At 40.0% G+C, this 14,006-nt stretch overlaps 1 protein-coding gene across 1 annotated transcript in view; it reads right to left on the bottom strand.

Annotated features, from left to right (window-relative positions):
• sema4ba (sema domain, immunoglobulin domain (Ig), transmembrane domain (TM) and short cytoplasmic domain, (semaphorin) 4Ba) overlaps nucleotides 1–12,719 on the bottom strand; it is a 63,704-nt gene extending 50,985 nt beyond the window's left edge. Inside the window, exon 1 of the mRNA XM_081373167.1 lies at nucleotides 12,530–12,719. The gene's annotated coding sequence lies outside the window, so the exon portion shown is untranslated. The remainder of the gene's footprint in view (nucleotides 1–12,529) is intronic.
• Nucleotides 12,720–14,006: the final 1,287 nt, after the last annotated feature.

Genomic DNA, 14,006 nt, shown 5'->3' with positions numbered 1-14,006 from the left:
TTGTTCAGTATTATCTCACCATCATTTACGGTGGTGGTAATATTGGTCTGGGTGCTGATAAGGGCACTGCAAACTAAAGAAGGTCTGTGCTACTGCTTCCTGTTGTGCCTGAGCTACTGGCAGTCCGATAATAGACCAATACATATGCATTTTTTATATTTCTACCACTTATATTAAAAAATTAGAGCATACTAAGAAAGAAAGGCTTTAGAATATAGTTAATCAAAGTTAAATCAAGAAAAGAAGCCTGGCCCACTCCTTCAGGGACATTCATCTTTTTTTCAAAGAAAATAATCCACTGAAAAACAATCTTATTTTTCTATTATTGTGTGATAAAAATGTTTTGGCTGAGGCAGGAAAAATTCTGTTCACTGGCTCCTTGTGATTTTTAATGCACGCTTGATCATCCAAACGATTTGTAATTTATTCCTTCTTTTTATCCCATGCTTTGTTATTACTTTGTGGATACAGACCTACAACTGATGATTCTAACAAAGCATGCTGGTGGTTTTCTTTCATTGTATGTTTTCTGCTATAGATGCTGTAGCGCGGAGAAAATGCCTACATTCCTGGGACTTAACATGCATAAGACAGATGTTTAGGGTGCTGGTAAGTGTGCTACACCCATCAATCACATCAAAGGGCCAATAGTGTGGTGTGTGTGAGGGGGCCTTAGAGCTCTCGGCCCCTCCTAATGGCCGTCAATATCTCTACCATCACTCAAACTGTCTTTCACAGCAAGTCAGATTCCTGCCAGTGCCTCCTTAACCCTCCTAACAGATGGAGCTCTAACTCCATAGCAGTCAGTAAAAACTATTTCTAATATCTTCACTCTTATAGTATTAGTGCTAGTCACAGTCGTGAGCTTGATTAGTCATTCAGTCAGAGGGAGTCAGTGTGCACAGACACGTCTCTCAGCAAGTGGGTGTTAAAAGCTCCAGCGACTAAAGACCCATGGCCATACTTGCTCTTCAACAATACTTAACATGTTTGATATGATTATGATATATATATATGTGTGTGTGTGTGTGTGTGTGTGTGTGTGTGTGTGTGTGTGTGTGTGTGTGTGTGTGTGTGTGTGTGTGTGTGTGATATAATAAAAAATAATAATAAAAAATGTTTAAAAAATAAAATAAAATAAAATAAAATAAAATAAAATAGGCTACTTCAGGTTCACCTGATCACTAAAATCAACTAAATGTATAAAAATAAAAATAAAAAATAAAAACACTAAACCTGGAATCCTGAGCTTTATCTAAGTGATGGTCTACACTTTTCTACGTGCATCAGAGCACACTCATCTCTTCGATCTCTATTTTCACATTTTGCTGAATCTGATGGCTGATCTGAATCTAAAAAGCATTTTATGTGGGCTTTCCACATGCAGCTAGATAACCCTTTACTGTTAATCAAAGATTGATTACCATTAATTACTGCCCTTTGTTTGGAAGCAACCCAAAAGCATCCAAACGATTGAATGCATGACATAATCCCCCAACAGAGTTGAGGCGGAAAGACTGCGGCAAGCCGTTTCTATGGCTGTGAGTCCCAACACTGCAGTCAGTCTGTGCTCTGCCTGACAAGAGCTCTTGTCGATGAGATGAAATGCACTCTGCTTTAGACAGCAAACTTCAAATACCCATTACTGAGATTAAATCTCTCAAAACCATGCATGCAAAATCTATCAGCAGCACTTTGCAATTGGATCAGCATTTTGACTATTAGCAGGAGCTCTTGATTCACTGGTAGCGGGAATTTATTCATGCAGTGCTCACGCTGTTACAAAAGAAACCTGAGGGTCATTTGGGGTTTTACTCTGCCGTAACTAAAGCCTGCCCCGTGCAAACACTGACTGGTGGGTGATCTCATTGCAGGCGGCTCAATGAAACACGCTCATTCTAGGGCCAAAGAGCGCAATGTCACCCAGGCAGCGGCATTTCAATCATTCCTGTGATCCAAACAATCCCTCACAACTATAAGATATTTTGAGTAAATTCCACTCCACGCACATTTAAGTCCTAGACGACGGGCTGTGACCCTGGAGGACGGGCTGACCCATAATTAATAGGGCCGACATGGGTCATGTCAATCAAATTGGCAGCTCACTAGCATAATGCTAACCTCTTGAAAAATATATGATTTACGTGTCTGTGTGAGGAAACATTAATTAGAGATACCAATTAGAGATAGACATCCATAAGAATGTTACCTCCCCTTCTGAAAAATAAGTGCTTTTACTTATTACGGAGACTGAATTAAGGTAGCTTTACAGCCCAATTTACTAACTACTTACTTACCCAATTTACTAACTACTACTCCCCAATAAGAAATTTGCAGTGGATCAGGGTGTTTACACGACAATGATGTACTTAAAATTGGAAAGGTTTTTCCTTCATGTTTTTCGTATATAGACGTCTACGTTGGCAAAACAATCCCTTTTCACCCAGAGTTGTGTAGTTGGCCATGTTAGAATTTGCTGTATGTAAAAAATGCGTCTCTGCTGGTCGTTTTAGTGCTGCGGTAAATCTACACTTTGCTGGATAAGCGTTAATAAACTCAGTATCTTGAGCAGCACAAACACAGTCCTGTAGTCCGCCATTGTTGTTTTGGTTGTCAATTACTCGCGCATGCCTATAGACTGAACGCGTAAGTGCATGACGTCACCGTTTTCACGAATTCGCGTTTTTGTAGTTTACACAGAGACTTTAATGGAGCTCCAGGGCATGACATTAACACCCACCAACCCACCAAATGCGGGTCAGTGAATTTCAGCAGTGGCGTGTAACGCAGTCACTCCCATAGATATCATATAAAGGCTAGATGTCTTAAGGTGGAGTCACTTCCGGCATCACCGGCGGCCATCTTACCACAGGGCTCTGTGAATTAAGGTGAGTGATCAGCACGCACACAAATACTCTTATCTCGCTGAAATCTTGACGGTTTGGTTTCTTACAAACGTCATTAACGTGGCTATAATTCTTTCATATGGAAGTCCATTTGTATAATTATTCATATGTATGCAGTGTCATAGCTACATCTCTGACGTTTATAACAAACCAAACCGTTTGAAAATCGGTAGAAAATTGAGCAAGTTATGGTTATTTAAAAGTACATGCACCATGTTACGAGTGAGCGAGCAGCCTGTGGTAAGATGGCCGCCGTGTGCGGACGTCGACCTCCATTGGCCAGCAGCGCGGACGAGACATCTAGCCTTTATATGATATCTATGGTCACTCCTACTAGCCACTTTGGCTGGTTGAATTTTATATATAATATATACCTTTTTCAATTATAGTCTTTTAAAAAGACATCTGAAATAGTTAACTAAGTCCAATGTGGTGTTGTCAAAAATATAAATTTTATGTCACATATCGATACTGAAACGCTTCCAATACTCATTTTCCACAGAATAGATAGACTACACGTTGCCAGCTGTGCTTTCTCGCTCTCTCATCTCTCTGACAGCAAGTCAACACACAAACCTGCCTCCCTTCACTCACTCGGTTCATTTGCTCCGAATGAATATTGTTGGTGTTCTAGGGCTTGAATTTCGGTGTGGGATTGAGCGAATTGTGCATAATTTCTACATATTTTGTGCTCACACCCAAAGTGTGCGCACATAAAGCCACCTCTAAATTGAGTTCTTTTTCACTGATTATTGCGCTTAAACAGTCAAATACACACAAAACACAGCCAGTTATGTTTTAAGTGAACGTAAACAATTGAGAAAGAAAACGCATGTGTATAATGGAACAGTATAATGGATTGGCGCATCAGGTCTTAAAGTGACAGCAGAATTGCACAAAATTTTCACTTTTAAATCCGTATTCAAAAGTTTCCATTTTCAGACCCCAAAAATGCTGTTGTTGTGTAAATGAATGGCCAAAAGTTATACAAAGTTTAAAGTTTTTAGTTGAAGACGGTGTTGTGTAAACGGTCCCTCAGATGGCAATTTACAAAACATTGATGTCTAATTGGTGGGTAGGTGTTCAGAAAGATTTACCACAGCCCAAGTTGAGACGTGATGAAAGTCCAGTTAATCCAGTATGAAACAACAAGTTCCAACACCACCTCTTTTACAATCCGCTTAAAGGAAACGCTTTTCATGAGCATATCATGGTGGAAAGGTGTGAGGAAGCAAAATACTAAATGAAGGGCTTTTTATGAAAGGAAGTACCAAAATACATGTTCTAGTTTCACCTTTGAGGTGTGACTGAGTTTGTAATTCAATAGTGATTGCACCACCCAGCTCAGGTTATGCAGGGCAGAACTGATGGGATGGAAGATGATAATGAAATTACGCGTTACAGGCAAATGAATCTGGTGTTTCTGTGCCAATTGACAACTCAACCTGATTCACATGGCTGGTCATTTTTGTTTAAGATCCAGAGGAGTTGATCCAACACTTCAGATTGCCAGGAACCAGACATAAATCTTGATGTGTGTTGAGATTGTACTGAGGACCAGTCGTAGCCTGTTGTTATCACTCTCATTTCTAGGTTAATCTGAAAATCAGACAAATTTGGATCATTTTCAGAAGATATAGAGCTTTTCGTTGCTTCGATCCCAAAATTAAGCTGGGTACAGTACAACCGATCCTTTTCAGCAGAACATGCAACATCAAAAGGGAAATTAAAATCTTAGCAGAATGTTTTTCAACAGACATGAGAGACATTTTCAGCTGCCAGACATATAAGTACGCATGCTTTGATCTCACTCATATTACAGTCCTGATAGCAGGATAAAGGCCCATCTCTCTACAGCTCTTTGAAGCAGCACTGAGCTCTTAGCAGTGGATGATGCAGAAAATGTTCAAAAACACAGAAAAAAAGGGCTTTCAGACTTGAGGAATTTGGAAAACACCATCAACCAACAGTTTGATTATATAGAAAATAAGGCTATAATAAGGCTAGAAGACCTACACCTGAATGGATGAAAAGAAATGAGACATACAAATTTGCTAACCTAGAAATGAAAGCTGTCATGGTCTAAAAAAACTGTATGTTGATATATATACTACATAAATTGTATAAAGTGATTCAATTAAATATGCATTTATTCTTATTAAGTTTTTCTCTTTCTTGTTGTTTGAGTACCAAAATAAATTTGGATGCTGTCACTTTAAGACCGATCCAATATACTTGTGTGTTTTCTTTCTCAACTGTTTACGTTCACTTAAGGCATAAATTACTGTGTTTACTTGCAAAGACATGGTCACTTTGACAAATAAGTATGCGTATTTAAGCATTCAAGTCCAATTAGTCAGCAATAAACATTCAGGTCAGTTCTTAAGAGCTTTATGAGCAGTGGCTTCATGTGTGCACGTCTCTCAGATAGCACTGAGAAACAATCTCTGACAGATAGCGAAATGAGTTATTTTGTTGCTTACTGCCCTTCAATGGTTTAAAATCTTGTTTTTAAACCACAATACTTAAAAAACGCATGCAAACGATAAGCTTTCGTGACTGCGAAGCACAGCAACGTCACGTGAGCCACGTAACCGTGACAGAGACGATAGTCAAAATCTCTACCTATTGACAATTTCTACCGGTTAATCGTGTCTACCAGTATATCGCCCACCCCTAGACTGAATGTATAAAATTTAATAATGATAATAAAAAAAACTATTCAATTAAACTTAAAATTAAAACTTAAGAAAAGATTTCAATTATTAAATGATTATCGATATATTAAATTAATCTAAAGGTGGAGTCACATTAGTGAAATTATAAGGATGCAATTATAAACAATATAATATAAACATGCAAAACCATGCCTGTTCATGATGACAGTATATCCAATATGATTACCTATCCAATATTGTACCCATTGTATCAGCAGAAGAGGCCAAAATGCTGTCATCGCTGCAACAGAACGAATAAAGCTGTTCGTCGACATCTAAAGCACAAGTACAGGACCTCGGCCTCTATAAACATGCCACATCTTTGATCCACTTTAATAAATCATTCAAACAGCAAGCATATCCTACCTCTCTCTCTACCTCTCTCGCTTCTTTCTATACAAGCACAAGTTAGGGATGCCTGGACTGCAGTGCACTTTTCATGCAGGAAGCTTTCAGGCTGTTGTTGGTTTAAAGCACATTGTTCCAGTTGGCTTCCCTTCACATACTGTACAGTTACACACACACACACACACACACACACACACACACACACACACGCTCAAGCTTCTGCATAGGTAGAAAAATGGTGAATGGCTGCCTTAAAAAAATGTGACAATGGGGCATTGCTGGACTCTTTTGTGGCCATATGGGTTTTGAAAAGCACAACTTTTTCCTCTATGTCTCAACCAGGGGCCCAGGGCCCACATGGGGGCCTCACTTCCAACACAGAAGGACTTATTCATTTAAGTGATTACATTCATAAATTATTATTAATATAGGAAAATTGTCAGTCACATAAGTGAAACTGTGCGCAGTCACATTAGAAAACCTTTAGCAAAATTGTGCAAGCAAAAAAAAAAACAGAAGTCACTTTCAAACGAAACAGCTTTCTGTTGGTCAACGTGGCAAATCCGTGTGTTTAACTTGAACCTGTTGCCAAAATTTGGTTTGGGAAATCTTACAACTTTGATTTCGATCACAGACAAATTTGCTGAACAATGGTAAATGAAATTGCACCTTGAAGAACGAATATTGTATATTTGAATGTTGTGCTGGGCAACAAGAGTAAAAAGGTTGAGAAACATTGCTCTCTGTACAATATCTCTGAAATCAATGTATTTGCAGTGTTATCTAATGGAATGTAAACTTTAGCATGCAGGCGTCCTAACTTGCACTCAGCAAATATTAAACGCTACAGTTCCGGTCATCCCTTTACTCCCTCTCAGTCACATGATCAGCATACATACGAGCAAGGTTACGGTGGCTTTAAATCATTAAATATCTCCAAAATAAACCTGTCGGCTCAGATCAGGTATCAGAGGTAGCACAATAAACGGTTTGCTGAAGTGGAGCAGAACAGTTGTGGTGTGAATCTCTGCATGGTCAGGGTAAGGTATGAGAAGCCATTAGTTGAGTAAAGGCCACAATCTGGAATGCTCTGAGAAGATATCAGATCACAGGTCGTCTATGTATGTGTCAGTGTCCTCAGTGGGGTTACGACTAGGCTAAAGTCCATTAATCAACTGGACTAACTAACGAATGGCATTTTAACTACACATGCAAACTAATACACATGATTCGCACACACATACCACATTCTCAATAGTGTAAGAGTCACGGACACGCTTCAATGTCCCGGTCTGTTTAAAATAGACCTGCATAATACATGAAACGCAGACACGCAAGAGGAACAGGTGTGAGACAGAAGGTGTCAAAGTGTGTGTGTGTGTGTGTGACAGCAGCAGCAGCAGACTAAGAAAACAGACATTCTTGCCCCCTTCAAATGTGCCTGTGAACAACCATTAAAACTCCAAAAGACTGAGCACTTAAAAATCAAATATTGTGTCATACTAAAAAGCTCCCTCTGCTGATGGGATTTCTTTCTGTTTCTTTCCAGCTCGCTCTCTCTTATCAGGGTCAGAAGCCACTGAGAGACAAGCAGGCAAATGCTAACTTTTGGTCAGTTTCCAGCTCCAGAACAAGTTCCCACGTAAAAGCCCTTGGGAGGGAGAGAGAGCATGACTGGGAAAACCAGAGGGAAGGCTTGTGACGTCCCTTAAAGACGCATGTTTAAAGACTTCCCAGCAGTGAGTAAAAACACAGTGGCTGATCTCCCCCCAGGCCTCAAGTACTGCTTGTTTTACAAGACTCAAACACATGAACCCTATCAGAGCTTCTGACGCTCGTTCCCACTATCTGTCACCCACACATCATGCGTTTATTAGTTATTTCAGTGGGTTATGCATGTTATCCCTGCTGAAGAAAAAGATGAAACCAGTCTAAACTGATTTTAGGTGGTCTTTTAGCTGGTGTTTGGCTAATTTGGCTGAAATTTTTTCTCAAAACCCCAAAGTACTCAAAAGACAGTTTGGGGGGCCACCTAAAACCAGAAAAGCAGCTACGTCTGGTTTAAGATGTTTTTTTTCTGCAGGGATAGCACAATCATACAGCTCTCAATGCTTAAAAGGTTTAAAAAAAAAACAGCCTAAGATGTTTAGCACAATCATACAGCTCTCTGGTCTTTGCTGGTTTAAGCTGGTCTTACAGACTTGACCAGCTGAAAAGTGCAAAAAACACTTTAAAACCAGCTTGGGAGACCATATAAGATCAGCAAAAGCAGCCTTGCCACGCAGCAAACTGGTCTTACAGACTGACCAGCTGAAAACAAATTGCACTATACCCCTCTAAGGCCCCGTTTACACGATGGGAAAACGCAGATATTTCCCTGCGTTTTGGCCTGTCATTTACACGAAAACGCCGTTTTTATCCCAGAAAACGATTATTTCTAAAAACTCCGGCCAAAGTGGAGATTTCTGAAAACGCCGGTTATGTGTTACCGTGTCAACTGGGAGAAACGGGGTTTTAGGTTCTCAAACGTCACATTATGCGCCAGAAAATGCTTACGTCATGTGAGCGCCCTATGTTTAGAGTTTGTTTGGCAACTATTTGATCATGGATGCTGTTAAAGTGGTACTCATTTTTACTTTTTTGCAAACGCTTTTGGCCTGTTTGCATTTGCTTCGCTGTCTGTCCACACGAACAAACCTCGCGCCATGTCTGTTGTTTTAAAAGGAACAGGAAGTCGCTCGAGCTATTTGTTGTTGTCGATTTTGAGGATTCTGATTGGCTTGCATGGCTTTATCCTTCTCCCTACACTGCCGTCCATTGTATTTATGCGGGTTGATGTAAACGACAACTTTTTTTGAAAACGATGTTGTGTGCACGATGTTATTTTTGAAAACGGAGTGGGAGAAATATTCGTTTCTCTAAATACCCGGCTATGTGTAAATGTGGCCTAAATCCAGCTTGGGAGACCATATAAGATCAGCAAAACCAAAAAGATGTTTTTAAAAAAACTGATAAACCAGGCTAAGCTGGTTTGCGGGTTTAAGATGGCCAGACTGGTGTTTAGCTAAACTGGTCTTACAGACTGATCAGCTAAAGAGTTCCCAAACGCCTCTAAAACCAGCCAAAAAACCATCATGGAAAGGAAATGGTCACCCCTGCTGAAAAAACACTGCTTCACACAACAGTTAACAAGTTTAAGCTGGTCTTAATTGGTTAAAGCTGGAGCTAGTTTAACTGGGTAGCCAACTGGTATGACCAGTAGAAAAGTAATCAAACAACCAGCCAACAGGCGAACCTGACCAGGCTGAGAGACCAGCTAAGACCAGCAAACCAACTTAAGGTTATTGCACACTCATTCAACTGTCCCTGCTGAATAAAATAAAAATAATAAATCAGCCGAAGTTGATTTGCTGGTCTTAGCTGGTTTCATTTGGGTGGCCAGCTAGTTTTCCCAGGCTGATTAGTTGCCCAAAACCTCTTTAAAACCAGCCAACAGATGAGCCTGCAGGCTGGGAGACCAACAAAGACCAGCAAACCAGCTTCAGCTATTTTCTTTTTTTTTTTCAGCCGGTTATGGCACAATCATACAGCATCATTCTTAGCATCATTATAACTGTCAGACATTGCGTTTGTGTGTTATTGTGTCTGTCCCTCAAGAGTGAGTTGCAACACTCAGTTTGCGCTCCTGCCAGAAGAATCTAAAAGCAAATAAGACTAGTGCTTATTTACATTCCTTGATTCTACAACCAGAGCCGATAACTGACCCAGTTCTTTAATCCATCCACGTTAAAAATCTCTTACACTCACACATACACATGCAGAGGCAGGTATATAGTAGCCAGCCAAGCAGGAGGAATCGAAGCTAAAGCTGGAAAAATAGCCTTGGGATCTGATGACTGGGATGAGAAACAGGTGGTGCGTAGAGGCCAGAGAATGGGGAGCTTTATATTCTGTAAAGATACTACGAAGAGATACAGCCTGCCTTGACATAATATGTAACAGGTTAATGCTACAAAGTCAGTAGGTTCTTTTTTCTGTGCATCATCTTATTCTTATTTGCTCCTAGGAGATCAAGTGAGACCAGCAAACCAGCTTAAAATGTTTAAAGCAGTTATTTAAATGTCTATATGTTTCAGAAGGGCCAGATAACTTGTCCAAATACCCATTCAAATGCACTCCCTGACTTACTTTGCCCCTCAGTTTGGCCCCCCAAACTGTCTTTTGAGTAATTTGGGGTTTTGAGAAAGATTTTCAGCCAAATTAGCCAAATACCAGCTAAAAGACCACCTAAAACCAGTTTAGACTGGTTTCATCTTTTTCTTCAGCAGGGATAACTTTGTCTAAGACTTATATGCCCTCCCTGACTTGTAGTAACTTTGCCTGTTGTCTAGTAGTTTATGGTGTTGTATTGTGTGTGACAGGAGCTGCAGTCAAGCTGTGCACTATTGATATAACAGGCACCGGTTTTTACCAACTAACCAAACACGTTCTGACAGCCTCACACAGGCCGACCATTGTCAAGGCTCCTGTAGCCAGAATGCTATTGCCAGCTACTGTCTTTATGGATCAGAGCAAAGAAAAACACAGGGGAAAGGCTAACAGTGCAGCCTGCCCTCTCTCCCTGATGCTCTTCTTTCATCTCATCTTTTCCACCTCTACTGTCAGGCTCCAAACTTTCCAAAAACTTTTCAAAAAATTACCATTCCCTCCAAGTCTTCACAGAGAAGTAGGTCTAGATTGTAAAGGCATGAACTTTCAGCTCTTTGAAGATGGCTAAAATTGCTGCGTTTGTTACCGTTCCCTTCAATTCTCAGACTGGAGTGGTTATCTTCCATGTGCAGCTGTCCAACAAGCTGCTGGCTAAAAAGAAAAGAAATCTCTCATTGGACATGAGTGTAATGTGCAGATTTGCACTGATTGCACATGCTCACATGAATGCAAATATGGTCATCCATGACGACCAATGCTGGGGTCTTTATATTAAAGCGCAAACCAAAACTGTTCGAAACCTCTATGACCTTCCTCCTTCTGTGGAACACAAAAGAAGATAATTTGAAGAATGTTTTAACAGTTTTGTCCATACAATGAAAGTCAATGGGGTCCAAAATAACAAGGTTGGACCCCATTGACATTTTTTTTTTAAACACTGAAACATTTTTTCTTAATATCTTCTTGTGTTCTACAGAATAAAGAAAGTCATACAGGCTAGGAAGGACATTAGGATGAAAATGTTTTGAACTACCCTTGAGAAAAAGAAGTGCTCTTAATTGTATTGAATGAGCACTTGCAGTGTACGTCACGTCTTAAAAGTATGTTTTAAACAAAACTGTACTTAAAGATAATATAATATTAATGAAATAAAATGCCACTTAATTGTACTTAAAGAGAGTACTCTTTCATGTTTCTTAACACGTTGAATAATAATACTTTATAACAATGTAAAATTTTAAGTTTTACTTTAAAGTACATTTTAAATCATTACAGTTTAATAATCTTTTGTCACGCTTTATAAAAGTACACTTATTTTGATGTGTTGAGTCCAGAATGCACTCCAAAATTCAGCTTATTGCACTTAATATAAATTTAAACTATAATATATATTCATTTAATTTTAAAGTAGGTTATTTCCATAATAAGTAAAGGCTTTTTTTTTCATGAGGGCATTGGTTTAATTTCAGTTTCAGTATTTCAAATTAATATTCCACCCTAAATACTTTTTTTCTGAGAAAACCAACCCACGTGTCAAAAAAAGACCATATTTCATTGAAATGGTTTCATATTCACTTCTGTGGGAGGCTTAGGGTGGTAATACATTGATAGTCACTAATCTATGAATGACTAAACAGGCTATAAGTTTGCATTTCCTGACAAACACCTGCAGTGTTCACTCCCCTACATGCCCTTGACCAAATCACAGATCTCTAAAGATGCCAAAACCACATGAGCTTTTAATGGACAACCTCACACTTCTCACTTTCCAATTTTTCCCTTCACTTGCAAAGTTCTGAGTTCATGGAAAGTTCCCCCGCGCCGACACCACCGCCTGCCACATATACGCTCCCGTCCGCTGGCAGAGAGTGTGTGCAAAGATACAAACTCCACAGATCAAGAGACAGAGCTTTAAGCTTTTCCAAGAGCCCCAAAGAGCTCGTACGTACCGGCCAAACCAAACTGCAACACACCCTGCAAAACTGATTGCTTGAAACCAAACCCAAACAAACTGAGGCACTTGAGGCACCCATGCAAACAGAAGCAGACTGAGCTTGCTGTCCTGTGATCCGCCACAACAGGCTATCACCTTGCAGATAAGGTCTTACAGTAGAGGGATTGTCTTGTGTCAGCACACACCCTCCCCCTCAATCCCTCCCGTCCCGTCCCAGCAGCCCCTTGCAATAACAAACCCCCGTGCAGCAACGCCACTCGCCTGGAGCGTCTAACAGGAGTGCGGCGCTATAAAACCCTTTCATTTGCACACTAACCAAACACTTCCCGCAGACACGAATCAATCATTAACAGCAACCGGTTAAAGCCACTGAAGCAATAGTGCTGACTACTTACTCTCTTCAGACACAGTTTTCAAGCACGTTCCTCACAAGAAAAAAAGAAATCCCAATGGAAATCAGAGTCCTTAGGGATTGTCAATAGATCCAGCTTTGAGACTGCCAGTATCAGCTGTTTATAGGTCTGGATGTGGGATTGGTAGGACAGTGCTCACACACCCGCTCTGTCTGAGACTGAGTGTGTATCTGACACGCTGGTGTAGTAAAGCCTCCCTCTGGCTTAATCACTGCTCCTCCCCTCACGCTCACATAGTACGAGAAGCAGAGAGAGAGAGAGAGAGAGAGAGAGAGAGAGAGAGAGAGAGAGAGAGACAGAGGGGCGGTAGACAGCACTGCCCTTGATAATCATTACAAAGACTAAAGGGAAACCACAAGAATACTTGCTAACCTTAGGCCCTGTTACACCTGGTATTATCGTTTTGGTCGATTGGATCACAATTGGACGACACTAAATACAGGTGTAAACGGGGTTTTGAGCTTGTCCACTTTCGACCACTTCCAGAGTTGAAAACGCATTCAACCGGATTGCTTTCGACGTGTAAACGCTCATGTGTTCGAATGCGTTCGAAACAGCCACAAAAGACGCCTACTCTCTGCCTACTGACCTAATGCATAAACATTATGGGAAGCGAGATTTAAACTTTGTTGGCTGAAGACCCAGGTTTTTGACCCTGACATTTTGCTTGGTACCAAGCACAATGTTCTCTCACCATTCTTGATTTCTAACACACACACAGGGTTCGGCGAGGTCTTGAGGCTGTCAGAGCAGAAACGAAAGCTGCTGTTCTCCGTGTGTTTTTCCATCATCTTCGGGCACGTTCATATGTTCACTGCATGAGCTTATTTTGTCCATTAGATCGAAAGATTTGAAAAAAAAAAAAACATACATTTACCCACCCATAGACCCTTGTGGGGTTGAAAGTGGACAAAAGAGACGGATTAAAACACCAGGTGTAAATGTGTACGTGTCTCCCTCGTCTACAGCTGCAAACGGGGCCATAGTTTCAGTACTGGTGCTTACTTAAACATGAATTACACTACTTAAACTGGAATTTTCAACAATGCTAATCTTTCTAAGCTTAAATGATTAAGACAGCAGAACTAATTGAAAGCATTCACTGTAAAAAGTGATCAGTTGACTTACTTAAAAAAGTGAGGAAACCGTTGCCCTAAAATTGAGTAAATAAACTTCATGTGTAATGAAAAAAATTAAGTTATGTGAACTTGACAATTCCACATAACTTAATTTTTTTATTACGCATGAAGTTTATTTATTCATAATTTTAAGGCAATGGGTTTCCTCACTTTTTTCAAGTTACTGATCACATTTTATAGCGCAAGAATAAAAAATAAATAAATAAAAAACAGCTAACAGGGAGTGTTATAAAAATAAAAGCATTTTCAAACTGGAACCAAAAGCTGAATATTGTTCACACTGTTTAGAGGCAGAGCAAGAGTTTAGTTTATGATACAAA

The sequence above is a fragment of the Scardinius erythrophthalmus genome (genome assembly GCF_964197995.2).
Source record: "Scardinius erythrophthalmus genome assembly, chromosome: 8".
Lineage (NCBI taxonomy): Eukaryota > Metazoa > Chordata > Actinopteri > Cypriniformes > Leuciscidae > Scardinius > Scardinius erythrophthalmus.
The sequence above is the reverse complement of the archived record's forward strand: the minus strand, read 5'-3'. Positions and strand labels throughout refer to the sequence as shown.